This window comes from Dinoponera quadriceps, unplaced genomic scaffold (assembly GCF_001313825.1).
Source record: "Dinoponera quadriceps isolate SergipeBrazil2010 unplaced genomic scaffold, ASM131382v1 scaffold566, whole genome shotgun sequence".
In the NCBI taxonomy this organism is placed as follows: Eukaryota; Metazoa; Arthropoda; class Insecta; order Hymenoptera; family Formicidae; genus Dinoponera; species Dinoponera quadriceps.
In genome coordinates this window covers 1,801,077-1,815,165 of record NW_014555972.1, presented here as the reverse complement: position 1 = coordinate 1,815,165, position 14,089 = coordinate 1,801,077, and the positions used below count along the sequence as shown (strand labels likewise).

At 43.7% G+C, this 14,089-nt stretch overlaps 1 protein-coding gene across 1 annotated transcript in view; it reads left to right on the top strand.

The window, feature by feature from the left end:
* Nucleotides 1-14,089, top strand: part of LOC106746426 — a 154,084-nt gene that overhangs the window by 135,427 nt on the left and 4,568 nt on the right. The gene's annotated exons all lie outside the window — the stretch shown is intronic.

Sequence of the window (14,089 nt, the reverse complement as noted above, 5' to 3'; positions counted from 1 at the left end):
TGCGCGGGATCCCACGAGGGTCGTCCCCGCGACTTAATCGCCCTTCAACCCCGCAAAACGTCCCGTCTTGCCCGTCTCCCTCCTCGCCCTTCGCCCTCCTCCCCACCGCCCCGTCGCACTGCCTGTAGCACCAGGCTAATTAATTTATTCCGGCGAAGTTTTGCAACCGGGCGCGGCTCACTTAGCCCGGGTTTCGCGAGAGCCCCAATCTCGAGGCCCCCGCAATTCCACGGTGCTCTCCCTCGGTGGATATTCGGACGTGCGCTGCCGACGGTTATACGGGTGGGTGTTTCCGGTTCCGGGACGTACAATACTATGCGCTTTTGGCAGACTACCAGGACAAGGCACCGGCGAAACGACGGCGCGATGCCGCCGACGGGATATTAATCTAACGGCGAATATAATGCTCCTGATATTGCCGCGCGCGATTCCACCGCCGATGTTTCGCCAACGATATTTTATCGGAATCGTTCCCTCGGCACGGGCGTGAGAATTAAGTCGCGCAAGCTGCGCCAGCGAATCGACCGAACGACGAGATCGCGAATCACGGCCCCGAGAATCGCCGCGTCGAAGCGGGATTTTTAATACCATTGTTACCGTGACGTTTGATACCATTAATATCGTTTAGCGCTGAAAACGGCACACAGGAACGGTTTCTTTGTATTTAGTATTCTCACTTCTCTCGCTTAGATATATTTGACTTCGACAACATGACTTTATGTTCAATTATCGTTTTGTGTTTCATCGGATTAAACCAGGTTGTTTGATGGAAAAAATACTCTTATTTAAAGGAAAGAAAATTTAATTTTCAGCCAAACAATGTGTTATTTGGCTATACAATATTTTTTAAATTTTGTTTCAAAGGAGTAAATCATGTTTGATCGAATAAAATATTGTTATACGTTTTGTTTTTCAATCTTATTCTGTTTGGATTAACTAATATCATGTTTGATTAAATATCTAAGAACAATCATGGCGTTCTTCGTTCGCTAATGTACATTCTGTCAATATCCGTTGCGTATCGACTGTTGTTGTATCGTTTTAAACGGTTGCTATTAAGTATAGCATAAAACTGATTTTTGAACATTATAAGGATATATTACAAGTATAACGTTACAAGTACGCCGAGGAAAAAAAATTGAAATTTTGTGAAATAAATGTTTCTTCTGCCTTTTTTCGATATTTATTGGTTAGAAAAAAATTTGATTGTGACGAGGGAATATATATTTTTGTGAAATATACCTAAGTTTTCTTATTAATTGGTTTATTTGTTAAATCAAAAATAGGTTTGTTATAGATTCAATAGATAAATTTATTTGAATTGAATAAAACCTATTAAATACAAATAAATCGTTCTCTCTGTGTATATGTGCGGGTGCGTGGATGTGTATATTTGTGAAGTAAAATGTTGGAGAACTTGTTCCCTCAGCCGTTCAGTCGATTACGGAAATACAGATTGTATAGGTTATCGAACCTTCGGATATAGAGGAAACACATGGCATATAAATGGAAAATCTATCATCGTCCGTTGCTGCTGATATATAACAGATAACTTAAATTGGACGATTATTACGTACCAAAAACCGTGAATGAAGTTCGCAATAAAACGAAAAGGCACTGCCCCTATGAAATTCTCGTTCGGACTGATGTTGATTCGGTGAATTTGTTATTTTTAATGCTCCACGGGGAATGGATTATCAGCGCGAACCGGCAATCGCTGGCCGAAAACATTTCATAATTCAAAACACTTATTCTCGTGAAACGCGTTGATTCTTCATACCTTTTAATTTTCGCATAAGTAAAAACGTTCAATATTTTTACATCTCGTGTAAAATTCATATTTTCAAATTGGCTCATATCGTGGGAAAATTTGATCGTAACAACAGGAAACGTAATAATAAAATAATTGCAGAAATGCCAAAAATACTGTGCAATCAATATAATTTTTTTTTTTAATATTTTCACGGCAAAATTTATTTAAACTAATAGCTATTTTATTTAGTAGTGATTTTATTTTAACATTCTCCTGTCTCTTGCTTCCAATCTCGAGTGATATATTTTTCATCCAAAATTAAATGTCAACCGAAAAATAGTTAAAAATAATTTGCATTGCAAATTTTATTTGCAAAGCAATAATATAATAATAATAATGATAGAATAATATATTAAATCAAATAAATGGAAATATTTAATGTTCCATTACTTCTGAAACAGTCAGTGGCACATTCACAAACACGTACGCGTGCAAATCGCGTTGTAACTGTTCCCAAACGCGCTCGAACAGTGCACCGAATTTGACGTCGCAGATAACTTCAATTCACGCAGGCGATTGCAACTAAATGGCCAACGACTATTAGTACCTTCCATTGTAACCACAGACAATACGCGCTTCGTCACTCTGTTAGGCGGAAATAAACGTTCTCACTCGCTTGTCAGTCCCAACGTAACGGTAAATTTATCGCGCAAACGATGGAGAGACGGCTGTTTACTTCGACGACATATCCGCTCAATATGTCACTCCATCGAATAAATCGATGATATACAACGCGCCGTATAGAATTAATTCGACCATGTTTGATTACTAAAACATTGTTACACACCACACGCACACTTTTTACTCGTTACTTGTTGAAACTACCAGAACGGGTACAACGGATTGGTGTTCCGCGTGGTCTCAGCAAACTTTTCGTTATATGGGGAGAACTAAATTAAAACAACGCGAATGAATTTTCGAACAACGTTCAAGATAAGCTCCTGATAGATGAAAAGTTCACGAACGATTTTCATTGCTTTTTGCATTAACCGTTTTAAATCCAAAATTAAAATTTCTGGAACATGTGAAAAAAAATTAAAATTGACTATTTATTTTTAACTATGTAGATTTGAAACATTATGCTTCTAATCAGAATGTGTGTAGATTTCCCAGTTAGAATCCATAATTATTTAGGAAAATGAAGATCTCAATAAGATCTTAAGAAATTTTCAGTGCGAATATTTCAATAATTAAGCTTCAAATAAAATATCCTGTAAAATTATTGTCACACCCGACGTAAAGCTGATTGTTTCGATCCTTCAATTGCATCGATGGAAAATAATTGGTTTATTATTTCACGGTCCGAGCTTCCGTTAAACGTTGAAGAGCGAAACGTTCATCGAGAAGAATTCAAAGTCGCATTAATAAAACAGCCATCCAGCGCCATTATTGTGTCCGCCAGGTAAATGAGCGCGATAAATGAGACATTGCGAAAACGTTGGGAAAAGATCAACGGCTCGGTGAAACTGCTCGGAATTAAATCCCGTTCCTTCGCGCCGATCCCGATTCTTTCGCCAGCGGACGCGCGTCTTGTTGCAGAAAGCTTCTTAGTCGATATCTACGGCAGATTCCTTGAAATTCCTCCTGCGTAATCTGCACTTTGCGTTGCACAGCGAGCGCTTTCTTTACCCGACGGAAGTTTCGTGAGTTATATACTCGGCAAATGTGTTCCTTTTACCCGCTCGTCGTCGAGTTCGTTTGGATTTCAGAAACAATGTCTGCAAAATGAGTCGTCCCTGCCTTGCACACGAAATACAGAAGTAATTTAGCAGTTGGCCATAATTGGATGTAGAAAATGACACTCTTCGTCGGACTGAAGATACTCGGTTCAAGCTACAAATAATACTTAAGTTTCTCGTTAAAACAAAGCGATTTCCCGTTAGGAGTAATTATACCGCGCGCGCGACGCTCCGTCTTGCGAGAAGCCATTTACATCGTTTCGATGAGAACTTTGAGAATGTACAGTTTGTAAGTTGATTCGTGAGAACAACGCCATTCCGCAATTAAACACAAAGTGGAGCGGGGAGGGGTGGAGCCTGTGGAACGAACGGCTCTTATTTCGTTCCCGATAATCGCGATCGTGCGTGCGTCGGCAGTAAATTCATAAATATTCAGACAGTTGGACAATATGGAATTTGCAATATGGAGCCTGCGAAACCGGAAAGCGTAAAAGCGAGATCGCAATAAAATTAAAATAGATTCTTGCATTTCACGTGGTTAGCGTTACCTGCCATCGCGCTGAAAATTTAATTCAGCCGCGCACAAAACGGCGATTAATTAAATTAAAAAGTGTAATAGTCGAAAATGCCGTCACTCCGTCTCTGCGTGCGCGGCGCTCCACCCGAACTTTCCGCGGCTAACAATACTTTCATACGGTCAGTTTCACGCATTTTTTATGCAATAATTGTAATGTTGCCCGAACACGCGGCCATTGATATATCTACGCCGAAAGGAAGCTGATAATATTATTTATTTGAATTTACCGTACGATGATTTGGCATTTTGCGCAGGCGCGCGCGCGTATGTGTGTGTGCATGTGGAACTTCCAAATTAATTATATTAAATTTCGCGTTGCACAGACATTTGGCATTATACTGTTATCATTAAAGCTCGAGCTTTCATACACCGCGAAGTGTTAGAAATCCGCTCGCCGAGTCGCAGAATTTACCGGGAACTCCCGGTGAAATTTATTCCCGTGGAATTTATTCCCGCGGATTCGCGTTTTTATTTCTTCCACGCGAAATTCCCCGACACTGTATTATGCATACGCGAAAACGAGCCACGACGCCCGATTGCCGAATAATGCAATAGTACTTCAGCTGCTGTACATAAGATCGCCGAAGCTGTCCGCCATCCGGGATCGAAGTGATACTCGTGCTTTTTCCGGCGACGAGTTGAAGTACGGCCGCCAGGGGCCGCGCGTGCAAAATGAATCTAACTTTATATCTGTTCAGGGCTTTCTTGAATTTTTCAAAGGGCCGCCCGAGAATTATGTATGGGCTACTCTCGAGGAGATAAGACCCGCGTATTAGCCCGGGCGAATCCAACAATGAAATTTCACACGTCGGGAGCGATCTCCCGCCAAACGGGATTTGTCGAATTTATTTTACGCGAGACGCCTCCTCCTCCCGTTTCTATCCACGCTCTTAATATAGCCGAGAACGGGGAGGATTAATATGTACCGCGAAAAAGTACATTAATATCATCACGGCGCGTCAATGAGAAAGAACGGGGGGAGAGGAGGGAGGGAGGAAAGGAAGAAAGGAAGACGAGGGTAGCGTTTCAGTTCTAGTTTCCGATGAACCAGCGAAATGCGACAGCTACGCCATTGGGCGGCGGTAAACTAAGGAAAAGATGCATGCCACGACAACGCTCTAGTCCGCGCGAGAGAACTCGACCACGAAATTGCCGGTGCGGGCGAAACGTGCGACAAAATCGCGAGCTGCGCGCGAGGAAGCGCGGTCTCCATCCAATTTTATTCCGACGTACAGTGGAAGGAAGATCCGTTGCCTTTATCACGCGGGCGAATCGTAATAGCTGAAAGTGCGCGCGAGTTGGTGAGGGTGAGCGACGTAAATCGTATGAGGAGAAGTCTGAGTCCATGTGGGAAATATAATACCGAGGCTCGCGCGCAAAGAGAAAGGGAGAAAAAGAGTGAGGGGAAAAGAGAAAGAGAGAACAAGAGAGAGGAGGAAAAGAGAGAGAGAGAGGGGGGGGGGAAGTTTAACTGATTGATTGATTGATATGTTTATTATCGCTCAAGGAAAATATCTTTCTAAGAGTCTACCGTTCGGGTAATATTTATTTGATTCAAGTGAAATGGTTATTTACTATAAGCTATTTAAATATACTTAAATTGGTAAAAATATTACTTGATTTAAGAGGCTGAAAAACAGGTAATTACATTTATTTAATTTTAGCATAGTTTTATTTACGTATGGGATGCAAAAACAGGAGAAAAAGTCGTAGTGATACGAGGTGGAGAGAAAAAAATAAAGGTTTTAGAATAAATGCGTTTCGACGCGGGGTATTTTCTTATTTAAGCAGAAATAATAATTACAGCGAGTAATTTAATCGCGTTTGCCGATAGAACTGTCATTTGAAGGCTGTTTGTGTCTTAGAATCTCCAATTTGTCGTGATATTCCATTTCAGAAGATAGTAACTACATTTGAAAAAGAGTTTTTCCAAGGGGGAAGAGAGAGAGAGAGAGAGAGAGAGACAGAGAGAGAACAGGGCGATCATATTTCACTATCTTAGTGCCATGACTTAATGCCAGTGTTGATATTCGGCACGAGAACAGAAGGAAGTATCACAAGTTCTGACATACAATGTGTAATTTTGATATCGGACCGTGTGCGTACCATTGTCCAAATATGAATTATCGTCGCATAAGTCGACACTGAAGAACATTAAGCGAAAGAGGGAGAGAGAGAGGGAAAGAAAGCGAATCAACCTCGTCGAGATAAAAGATGCAGAAGCAGATTTTCCCTTCCGGTCGAAGGACTGGTAAACAAACTATGCGAGAGCTTTCATTCTGAAGGACGCGCGCGTATAACTTGCCGTCATGGTTTTTACTTGCGAATAATAGTCACGTTGATTGCCGCTCGTGCGGATCGATACCCCGCTCATCCCTCGTAATATGTTTTAACAACAGGCAGACGGAAGGGACTCGCTCCTCTAATGAGCAGCCTCTTTAGCGAGTTTGGTTATCGAGAGGGAAGAAAATAAACAGAGGAGTTGCATTGGAAGGGTAGCACGGTGTTCACGCGTACATCACCACCATCGGGGGCTCCTTCTCCTCTCCGCTAATGAGAACTCTTCGAATCTTTTTCTCAGCCAGTGCCGGCTAATTATTTCCGCTCTGCGGAAGCCATCCGGCCTGGTTATCATTAATTATCTTCTTTCCCGCTTACTTTCAAGCATGGCTCGTCACCAGATGCGCGCGTCTCGCAAATCGCGAGCTCGCCCGCGATTTGACGGGGAACCATTTTCTAATGCCATTCGGAGAGAGAGAGAGAGAGAGAGAGAGAGAGACGCGATGTAAAGACAGACGTAAACCTCGAGAGAAGAGTGAAGGCGCCGAAGTAATGAGATTCCGCGAGTCTTTGCCGATCGGTCTGACGAATAAAACCGGACGATTCCGATCGATCCGTCATCCTACGATCTTTCATATCTTTTCATTGGCGATCGTTAAAGCGCCAAGCACAAGGAATTCAAAGGAGAGACGCGGGTAATACGGACGCCGATCGCGGCGGATGTTATTGTATGCGTGAAAACTTTACGATATCGAGCTGGCGACGTCGAGAGTGGCGTTAATCAACTTCGAATTCCGAAATATCAATTCGTCCCGCTTTCGTCTGGCATGGCGACGGACACGCGTAAAACGCGGGCGTTCACGCGCGTGGAAACGTCCGATCTCGTGAAAATGGCGCGACGGTCGGCAGGTAGGAATCCGTGGACACACGGGAGGGAAGGTAAATTTCATCGAGCGTGACCCCAGATTTCCGAAGATGGACTCTATCCGGGGAGTGAAGTACCGCTCGGGTGTTCAGAAGCGGGGAGGACGTCGTGCCTAGTTAGACTGTGTCTATATGTGTTAGACTACGGCAAGCAGTCGATATCACGTGGAACTTCGAGTCCCCGATGTGGAGCCAAGCATGTGAATGTGCGGATACTTATTGACGTTAAACATCGTCACGCTCTAACGAATGGCGCACTTCTGCAAACTTAAACACGAAACGTCTGATCTCCGGAGAGAGATTTGCCAACACACCGTGCCACTTCCACGAGCGGACCCGTTGTAAGAAAATGCGATACGTTTCGTCCCGTCTCGGGTTAAGAACGTCCAAGTACAATCGAAATTTCGACTCAGAATCTTCGGGGCGGACCCGAAGACCGCGACATTATTGTATCATTCGGATATGAAAAAATTATGTAAAGGCCGCACGTTACGTTGAAATTGCCGACTTGTTTAATCAAGTATACAGTTGGAAAGGAGAAGGTGGATCGAAATATATTGAATTACATCGATGCAAAGATAAAAGGCGATTAATGTTATTTAATACTAATATCAACGGTATTAAAACAAGGCATTAGAGAAATACGAATATTATACATGCAAAGTGCAACTGCGTAATATATGATTAATATCGACAGTAATTAATATGAGCAATTAGTGAATATTAATTTCAGAAGCTTACTGTACATGAGAGCACTTTTGCAATCCCCTTACCGCGCACGGGAACTCCGTAAAAGTGCTATCGCGTCCGATACGCGGATGCAAATATAATCTCATATATTAATAATTCAACGTAGCATCCTGCGATCGGAATTTACAGGGCGAATGCTGGCATTTACGAACGTCGAATACGGCGCCGTAAATAGCGGAAATATTTAGAATAACTCCCGTACCTTACCTCTCGCGCAGCGTCGTCCGCGGACGTAGTGGTCAAGAATTTCTATTGCTGAAATACTACAAATTTTCCCTCGTAAAAACACAATCTAGCGTCGGTTGATCGTACGATGTGCACCATTTTGCACGAGTTTTCGCGACTCCCGTCATCGATATTCGCAACGAAAATTAACGTGCACGGAATACAATATTTTAATAGAATGTGTGTGTGTGTGTGTGTGTGTGTGTGTGTGTGTGTGTGTGTGTATAATGTGTCGAATTCTCCCTCTATAAAAGACGCGTCGCGTTAGTGAAATTGCGAGATTGGTAATCGTGGGATAAAACGAAATGTATTTCGATGCGCTTGAAACTCGGGCGATATCGGCACCAATCACCATAAATCCGTACAGTCGTTTTATGTACTCGTACGATAGGCAATGTCGATCACAGAGTGGAGCGCGCAGGTAAAAGATAAGGTACTTTCCGGGGAACGTTTCGTGAATTATGACTAATGTAACCGGTAACTCGCGCGGACGGGATAACGAGACTTTTTAAACGCGATATTCCATTTCAGGGCGATTAAATAAACTAATGCCGTTGATCAATCGTCTCTATAGTTGCAATTATAATTTTTATTTTAATAAATATGCGCTGATAAATGTGTTTTCTGCAAAATAGACTTTAGTTTCATCTGAAAAATCGTCATTAATTATACAACACTCCGGGTAAACCATTAAAAATGTCGAATAATAGATAAGAATATCTAATTTGGGCCGATTAAATTTCTACGATCGCAAACAAGCGGGCATTTTCACGGGAAAAAGTTAGTATCAATTCAAGATTCATACTCTCACACATAAGTAAGAATATACAACAGCAAAATTGCAGAATAGCCTAATCTACACGGTAAAAAAATAATTTTGCTGACACAGCAAATTGTTAGTCACTACGGGGACAGCCAAAAGATTTGTTATGCAGAAAAAATAGTTTTGCGACAACTGCGGTTTAACTATGTTCCATCTGCACACGGCCGCTTCGTCAAAACTTTCTGGACACCCTGTATATAATCTTATGTGAAGTTAAAACTTGCATGAAAGAACTCCATAAATAATCCCACTAAAAATATCAAATTCTTGTCATACGAGGATAATTTTTATAAATTCAGAGGAAATAAAACATTAGAAAGAACGATATCTTCAAACTAATCCGATTCTTAATTTGAAGAAATAGTTCGTTCCATCCAATATTTTTCCCTCTTAATTCATGAAAATTGTTCTTAAATAATAATAATAATATGAAATGTTTAGTGGAAATATATAGAATTTACTCGCGTAAGCGAGTTTTATCATCATACAAGTTTACATATTCTTGCACGCACATATATGAGAATGTGAGTCTTGAATTGACACTAATTTCGTCCTGTGTAGAAAACTCGAGCGACTCGTGCGAGTCTCCTCGAATCACGCCCTGATTACCTCATAATGCCCGTGCGATTACACGGTGACCAAAAGGAGTCGCAAAACCGGAGTCTGCGTCGCTTATCGCATAATTTCCCGCCGGCGGAGCCGGCGAAAGTTGTCACTTGCGCACTGCAGCGGGCTGTCACAATATACAACAGTATGTACGCGCATTCATGAAAACGCGCAATGATTCCGGGCGTATGAGCGCAACAATAAACCACTCAGACCCGCGGAAGCAGAAGGAAGCATCCACTTGGTGCATCCCTCTTCTTGCTCTTCTCTCTCTTGGCCGCATTACTCGTCCGCGCGCATACGAGACGACGTGGCTTTGCAGCTTAACTTCTTTCAGGTGAGAGCGAAAGAGTGTGTAAGGCGGAGAGAAAGAGAGAAAAGGGGGGAGGGAGAGAGTTGCGAGAGCGGCTTAGGAATAACGCCGAAAAATCCGGCCACCGGATGCGTAATAATAGCATGCTCCAACGCGACGGAAAGGGGGACTTAATATCCGCGCGATCCCCGTAATTGCTGGCCGCTCACGTCGGCAGTCTCTCGGCACGATTTGCGGTTCCAGCTTGTCACGTCGCTTCTCTCCGTCCCGTCGTCGATTTGCCGGCGCATTTTTCGCGCGACGTGTTGGCCGGCCGATAAAAAAAAATCGAAGGGAGGGAAAAAAATTTCTCCCGCTAATAAAAAAGTATGATCGATGGACGCGCCTAGAATGCATCGTGCGGCGGTGCGGCGCGCGCAATCGTATTACGCGACGATACAGCCTTTGGTCACGTATCCGTTTTAAAGTTCAATCGTATCGCGGTTATTATCTCGCTTCCATTCCCCGCCGATACGTACCTATTATTTTACTGCGCGCTAATGCATCCGAGGGTGTAATAATTGTTGTGGTTCCCTCGCCGGGCCGTATTCTCGCCGTAGCTTTAAACCCGCCTTCGAGTCGTGTTCTCGACTTTTCTTCTCGACCGATCCGTAGAGATTTATTTACCTCGTGACAGTAGCACGTGTAGTTCGCATTCGTCTGAATATTTCAGTATTTAACTGATGAAACGATACATCCAGGAGTAATATCCCAGTCAACGTCGAGCATTGGTTACATTATATCAATGTTATAATTTCGCGCTCAGTAATGTAAATGTTGTGTTAACACTCGCTGCTATGTTACATTTACATTACTGAGTGCGAAATTATAACATAGATGTATTGTAACTGATGCTTGGTGTTGGCTGGGCTTATATCGAGTGTATTATTAACTCTACTCACGGGTCAAATTGACCCAAGCTAAAATTAAATTCTTATAGCTGCTGAATCTTGAATTGTTATTACGTACAAATATAGAATTATTTTTTTCAAGTATGCATAAGTTCTCACTTCTTTCTGTATAGAATCAATACATTATCCTGTCTCAGGGCCAGTTTCACAATTTCCGTTTAAATTAATCCATCGATTACTCCATTGGAACGGTCCTTACATAACATTTCATGTCTAATGTTTGTATTTCCGATAGTTTTTTTTTTTCTTTAAAGTTTTTGATATTTTACTTCTCGCAACCACCATATTGGATCTTCTGTTTTGGAATTTTATGTTTCGATACTATTTTCGTATTCAGAGTAACCACAAAAACTCTATAATTCACAATTTCACTAGAATTTAATATTTTATTTTTTGCACCCACCATATTCGACCCGATATCTTGAATTTTTATGTTTCAATATTATTTTCCTATGCAATAACTCCCGAAATCTTTAAAAATAACTAGACGAGATCCGATAGACTAGCTCAATTCTCAAGAAAGGTTAAACGTGAAAAGGTGTGCCAAATTGCGACCAATTTTTCAAGCTTATCCTTTCTCGCGCATTCAAAATTGTAAAGGTCTCTGCATAAGTCGCAATACGCAAGAAGCAATTCGCAAACGGTAGCGGGAAAGTTATTCCTTGCTACGATTGGTCGATGCAGTTGCTGTAACGCAAAACATTGGACTTGATTCAATTCGCTGCGCACGACCGATTTGCGCGCCCCTTAGTGCGATGGAATACCATTTTGCTTGTGCGTCTGCGAACTGCGTTTTGTGCGTCGCCACATGCAGACCGTAATATCCGTAATTTCCAAAGATAAGCATACTTCTGCAAATATTTGAGTAAAAGCGTCAGAAAAGTTACCGGGCCTTCCTATGTGCGGCCAAGTTAAGCAGCGAGAAAGAAGCGTGTCGAAATAAACCTACAAAATCGGTTTACAATTTATCGACTAGAACGAGACGCGACGTCGAGGTGGACTCAATGGTAGGCTCAACCGCGACGGATTAATATGCAATTTCACACGCGCACACACGCGCGCGCGACAGATTCTCGAAATAATACACATTGTACTTTTACGTCACAAACATTTATTATACGTCGGCACACACGAGGCAGATTTTCCGTCGCGTTAAGCATTTTGGCGCCGGTAGAACGTGTTTTCGTTGCCGGAGCGTCCACTCCAGCACGAGCCTTCGCGCGAAAGACAAACGCCGGGAAATTATAGCGCGACTACCGGCACGCTGGAGGAATACACGGGGGGAGGGGGAACAAAAGAAGAGGGTGACGGCGAGCTCTTTGAGCTATGTGGGCGAGCGTCGGCGAACAACGGCGGATAACATGTGATGCCGATATAAATTACTTCGCAGTTTAATGGCACGTTCCAGGCTGAATCCACGAGTAGCAATAATGTCAGCGAGTGTTATTCCGTGTCGGCGTCGCGCAAGACCGGCCCGGTTGAAATTAGTTATCACTGTGTAAGCATTGAATGCATAACGTGACTTGCATACATTATGTCGCGTAATGCACGCTCCGCGCGAGACTTTCCGCGCGCCGCCGCGCTTCCTCCGGTCAAACTGCTTTCAGCGACGCCACGCTGAGATTACTAACGCGCATACCTGTGGATCATCCGTGATGGATGGATTCCCGCACAATCTGCGACATCTTCGAGCGCGCTCGTTGGACCACTTAAAATATGTCTCGCTCGCTGATGTCAACTGGATTGAGAGGGAAAATCTAAGAAGTGCGTCTCTCACAGAGGAACCTCGGGAAAGAAGTCACTCGCGGGGATCCGACTCGATTTTACAGGCGATAGCCATTTTTCGAGACATTGCGCCTGTAATAATACTGTTGGGAAGGTGATGTTTGGTAAAGCGCGAAAAAGCTCGACAAATCTGCGCGTTCAACGTTTGCGCGCTCTCAACTATGTATCTCGTAGTACCTTGAAATCTGAGGTGCCGATTTCCAAGTGGAAACGGCAGGTCGAGTTACTCGCTGACAGCAGATGTAATTTATAAGACGAATATGTCGTTTTAATATGAAATTTAAAGCGGACTTTCCGAGACGATACGACGAATGTTAAGATCGACGATTTATTCTTTACGGTGTGAATCTGGTTCCGATTGGCGTGGTTTTGAAATGTGACATGACTCTTTAAAAACTGAAACTGTACGAACTGTACCGAGGGAACTCCGCCGTATTTAAGGGAGACTCGTTAGGAGAAAGTTATCGCTTCGCTCTCCTTCGTTCCGCGAGAGCACGTCGAGAATGCGCTTAGCGGTGCGCCGGGTACTTAAATTAAGCACGCGCGATGTAAAGTAACATTTTCGACGAGTGTCGTGTCCCGACACGCTCGATACCCGCGCTGCGCAGCGACCACTTAAGTAAACGAGAGGCAAACAGGCGAAATCCGCGACGGGGGCGGCGGCGCCCGCCATTCGACAAGACAAAGGGTGGCACGCGAGAGACGCGAGCGAAGGGAGACCGGGAGGACGAAGACGGATCGCGTCGATCCTCCTCGCTTTGTGCATTCTGTGCGTCGCGATGTTTCGCAGGTTCTCGTCCCCCTACCTCCCGTGTAATGCGTGACGCTCTCCTGAAATTTCGCAGAGGCATTTAACGCGTCGCCTTCGCAACCGGTCTGAATCGGCGACGACGTGGCGACGACGTCGGCGGAGGGTGCTCGTCGGATCGACGAATATATACGCGTGAATTTCGAGGGGTGGCACTGCCGAAGGCGACTGCCTGCGGAGAAAAGCTCCGAAACGATAATTAGCGTGCTACCCTCCCTCTCTCACGCTTCCTCCCTCCTGCCTCGAATAACGAATGCAATCGCGAATTACAGCGCGCCTGTAATTACTCGATGGGACTGCAGCATCAAAATAGTCATGAACGTTGCGCTTTACGAAGGACGCCTCGATTTGCCCCTTGGTGTCTGTCCGTCTGTCTGTGCGCGTCGTCGGGATGAAATTCCACGCTCGAGCTACGAAAGAGACTGCCGAAACGTCGGGGGCCGAAAAACGTGGAGATAGTTTCGCGCACCTAGCGAGCGTTCATACGTTTGGGAAGAAATTTCGGAGGAACCTACCCGGGAAATGATACAGCGCACTTCATCCGAAGGATTGATCC